The 5,074-nt window shown below is 46.6% G+C and overlaps 1 pseudogene; it reads left to right on the forward strand.

Annotated features, from left to right (window-relative positions):
* LOC148165138 (olfactory receptor 10H4-like) lies at positions 1-3,315 on the forward strand (annotated as a pseudogene).
* Positions 3,316-5,074: the final 1,759 nt, after the last annotated feature.

Below are 5,074 nucleotides of genomic sequence, written 5' to 3' on the forward strand. Positions count from 1 at the left end.
ATGTCCCCTGTGGGGCAGAATCATCCTGGGCTGAGAACCACTGACTTAGAAGCTGCAAAGGGCACTAAGCTGGGTAAAGTACCCAAGACCCAGAATGGGCATCCTGAAAAAACCCCCACAAGCTACGCATTAGTAAGATCCTCTCTCATGACCCTTCTCCCAGACTCTGTCCCCATCACCCATCTCAGTCTTGCTCCCCATAACTGTCCAAGTATTGCCACCTACCCTGTCCCTCCTGGTCCCCCTCAACCTGGGCTGCAACTTCCAGGAAGCAGCCAGCAGGGGAGGGCAGAAGAAGCTCTCCTGCCTGAGGCTGTCAGCGGCACACAGGGGCAAGTGAGGGGCCAGACCTCGGGGCGCCTGGAACTAATGCTGTGTGCTTTATCCGTGCTGCAACTTCCCAGCAGGCTGCTCCCCAGGGCTTCCTTGAGACACCAACCTGCAAGGCTGCCCTCAGAGTCTGGAGAGGCCAGGGCGATCATCAGAGCACCTCTAGGGACCTACAGCCTCTACTCCTTCCTCCAACACTCCAACACAACCAAGGCTCCTTGCTTCTCTCTCTGCCCAGAGAGCCCCAGTCCCTGCTGAGGACTAGGAGCTCCCAGTCTTGGGGGAGACAGGGCAAGAGTAGATGTCCTCAAGTCCTTGGGGTCAGGGCAGGGTCAGAGGGAAGGCAGGAGCTGAGCAGCTGAGCAGTTGAGAGTGGGAATCCAGGGCTCTGCCCTGGGATCAAGGCAGCTGGAAGGCTTCCCAGAATAAGAGTAATTTAGAGCTGGGTCTTGGAGACTGGTTTCTCTTGGTCATCAGAAGTGTTCAGAGTCTTCTGACCAAACTGGATAGCCCCACTTCTCCTCTTGGTGGATTTACCCTGTCTCTGTTGTCATGGTGATCCAGCCAGAGAATCTACCTTAGTATGTCATCCTTGGGCTCTAATAAAACATTTGGTCTTTGTCCAGTTTCTGAGACACAGCCCCTAAGCCCCTGTCTCAGGAGTGAGAATAGTGGCTTCTGTATGTTAATGAGATGAGTGGTGCCTGGGGACTTCTATATAGTTTTGGGAAGGGAGCTGCTCACCAGAACTTCCAAGGGGTGATTAGAGAATTGGAACCTCCAGGGAGGGGAGAGGAGCTACAGATTGATGCTCAGTAAGGATGAATGATTTAATCAATCATGTCTGTTTAATCAAACCCCCATAAAGACTCCCTAAACAATGGGATTCAGAGACTTTCCCAGCTGGTGAACACATGGCGGTGCTAGGAGGATGGTCTGTTCAGAGAATGCATGGAAGTTCCTCACTCCTTCCTCCATGTCTTGAAGGATTCATCTCTTTTATTTGGCTGTTCCTGAGTTGTTCTTTCATAATAAACTGGGAAGAGTAAGTGTTGCATTTTCCTGATTTCTGTAAGTCATCCTATTAAAGTATCCAAACTGAGAGGGGGGAAATGTGGAAACCCCCACATTTGTAGCCATGTCAGACAGAAGTGCAGGTACCCTGAGCAGTGAATACTTGTGACTGGCATCTCCAGGTATCAAGTGTCAGAATTGAATTATAGGACACCAAGGTGGTGTCTGGGTAGTTGGAGAATTGGTCATTGGTGTGGAAAGAACTCACACATTTGGTGTCTTGAGTGTTAAAAGTAGAAATAGTTCACTTTGTCTCCCTTTGTCCAATCAGCAGCACTGTCCGTTCTGTCTGAAATCAACCTCAGTTTGCCACTTCACCCCATCCAGGTTGACCTCATGCACTTCTCCCCATCTCTTCCTGGGTCTGCCCATCCCACCCGCCCTCAGCAGCTGCTTTCATCACATCAACCAGAGGGGTTCTCTACAAACAGGAATCTGACCATGCTGCTTGTGCTTAAAATGTACCTCTTGGTACAACCAGTTTGGGAAACTGTGGTAGTATCTATTCAAGTTGAACACAGGTATTCCCTATGAGTCAGTATTTTTACACACCTAACTATAGACCCAACAGAACACATAAGTATCAATCCACCAGAGGACATGTACTAGATGTAATAAGAACACCCTCACAGGAAGCCCCAAATGGAAACATCCATGAATATGTTCACATAATGGAATACAGCTCTTTCCTCTATGTATTTAAAAAACATTTAGGGGTCCCCATTGCCCTTAGAACAAACTCCTCAAGTGGACACCATGGTCTTGCATGCTCTTGCCCTACTCACCTGTCTGCCTTTAATTCCAGAACTGCACTTAGCAACTTCCAACTCTCCCTGTGCACTGAACATACCATTGTCCCAAATGCACTATGCTTCTGTCACCCTGAGTCTTTGTACTTGCTGTCCCTTCTGTCTGGAAATCCCTGTTCCACTTCTCTGCCTCACCTGAATCATACCTACTCACCCTTCAGGTCTCTCTGTAGACATCACCAATTTCAAAGTCTCTAAATCCCAGGCTGGGTCTGAGACCCACACTTAGCTTCTGCAGATCCCTAGGCTGTCCCCAACACACCTCTGACCACTCTGTGATGTCAGCTTTGGTTATATGACAGCTTCCCTCAGTGGACCATGAAAAGGACAGAGCAGAGCCCTAGCCATTGGTCATTGCTGGATTCGAGCACCTAAAATATTTCCATATAAAATAAGCCTTGAATAGCATTTCTTGACATGAATGAATGAATGAATAATGAGGGCATATGAATGAATAAATGAGGGCATAGTGCTGTGAGAACATATAGCACCCCTTTCTGTTCATGATCGTGGGCAATGACTGCTATGTGGCCATCTGCCTCTCCCTGAGGTACAATGTGCTCATGAGTCCCCATGGTTGTGCCATCTTGTGTCCAGGCGCTGGGCTGGTCTCAGTCATGGGGATGATGGTGACCCTGATAGTTTTTCACCTCACCTTCTGTGGGTCTAATGTGATTCATCATTTTGCCTACCAAGCGCTTTCCCTCCTAAAGTTGTCCTGCGGGGAGGAGACATCCTCTGTCACCTTGGGTGTGATCATAGTGTGTGTCACAGCTCTGCTGGGCTGTTTATTCCTCATTGTCCTCTCCTATGTTTTCTTTGTGGCCACCATACTGAGGATTCCCTCTGCTGAGAGCAGGCACAAGACCTTCTCCACATGTGTGTCCCACCTCACTGTGGTCATTGTGCACTATGGTTTTGTCTCCATTATCTACCTCAAGCCCAGGGGTCCCCATTCCATAGACAGTAACACTCTGATGGCCACCATCTATACAGTCTTCACCCCCTTTCTCAGCCCGATCATTTTCAACCTCAGGAATAAGGAGCTCAAGAATGCCATAATGAAAGCTTCCTGAGAAAATTCAGTCCCCTAGACTCCTGATGGCCAATTTGGTGGTGAGGAAATATGACAGAAGATCTGGGAATAACAACATCTGTCTCCATAGGACTGTGGTAGGGTTTCAAGTATATGAAGATACACACAACCGTAGGTGATGGATACATGCTTGGTATTTGTTTTCCTCCAATTTGTTTACCCCTCTTGCATGGGGTCTAGTGATCAGGATCTTCTGTTCTTGACCCTGTGTGATGAAGTTCATCCCAGTACCTCCATCAGAGAATGTGTTATCTACCTAAAGGATGGGAGGGCAGCATCATGTAGGTGTATCTGGACACTGATGCACAGGGTTCTTCTTGAATGGAGAAGCATCGGAAGACTTTACCCTCCTCCACTATAAGGATAAGCAAAAAAAAAAAAAGCATAATAATAAATGGCCAAAGCTTTGACCCTTTTCTTTTCTTTTTTTTAAATATTTTATTTATTTATTTTTCAGTGAGAGAGAGAGAGAGCACACAAGCAGGGGGAGCGGCAGGCCAAGAGAGAAGCAGGCTCCCCGCTGAGCAAGGAGCCCAATGCAGGACTTGATCCCAGGCCCCTGGGATCATGACCTGAGCCAAAGGAAGACTCTTAACCAACTGAGCCACCCAGGCATCCCTCCACACCCTTTTCTTTTTTTTTTTTAATTTTTTATTGTTATGTTAATCACCATATATTACATCATTAGTTTTTGATGCAGTGTTCCATGATTCATTGTTTGTTCATAACACCCAGTGCTCCATGCAGAACTTGCCCTCCTCAATACGCATCACCAGGCTAACCCATCCCCCTACCCTCCTCCCCTCTAGAACCCTCAGTTTGTTTTTCAGAGTCCATCATCTCTCATGGTTCGTCTCCCCCTCTGACTTACTCCCCTTCATTCTTCCTCTCCTGCTATCTTCTTCTTTTTCTTTTTTCTTAAAATATGTTGCGTTATTTGTTTCAGAAGTACAGATCTGTGATTCAACAGTCTTGCACAATTCACAGCGCTCACCGTAGCACATACCCTCCCCAATGTCTATCACCCAGCCACCCCATCCCTCCCACCCCCAAACACTCCAGTAACACTCAGTTTGTTTCCTGAGATTAAGAATTCCTCATATCAGTGAGGTAATATGATACATGTCTTTCTCTGATTGACTTATTTCACTAAGCATAACACCCTCCAGTTCCATCCACGTCGTTGCAAATGGCAAGATCTCATTCCTTTTGATGGCTGCATAATATTCCATTGTGTATATATACCACATCTTCTTTAGCCATTCATCTGTCGATGGGCATCTTGGCTCTTTCCACAGTTTGGCTATTGTGGACATTGCTGCTAAAACATTGGGGTGCACGTACCCCTTCGGGTCCCTACATTTGTATCTTTCCTCCACACCCTTTTCTTACAAAGAATTGTATCCAGTGTTTTATAGTATTGTGCTTTTTATTTTTGTTTTTTTGTTTTTCCATAGCTTCTTTTATTTTATTTTTTAACATATCTCTTATTTAAATTTGATTAATTAACGTATCATGTATTATTGGTTTCAGAGGTATAGGCCTATGATTCAGCACTCTTTTTTTTTTAAAGATTTTATTTATTTATTTGAGAGGGAGAGAATGAGAAATAGAGAGCACGAGAGGGAAGAGGGTCAGAGGGAGAAGCAGACTCCCCGCTGAGCAGGGAGCCCAATGTGGGACTTGATCCTGGGACTCCAGGATCATGACCTGAGCCGAAGGCAGTCGCCCAACCAACTGAGCCACCCAGGCGCCCTGATTCAGC

This window comes from Eumetopias jubatus, unplaced genomic scaffold (genome assembly GCF_037043125.1).
Source record: "Eumetopias jubatus isolate StellerSeaLion01/CBP00866 unplaced genomic scaffold, mEumJub1_p1.0 scaffold_1, whole genome shotgun sequence".
Classification (NCBI taxonomy): domain Eukaryota; kingdom Metazoa; phylum Chordata; class Mammalia; order Carnivora; family Otariidae; genus Eumetopias; species Eumetopias jubatus.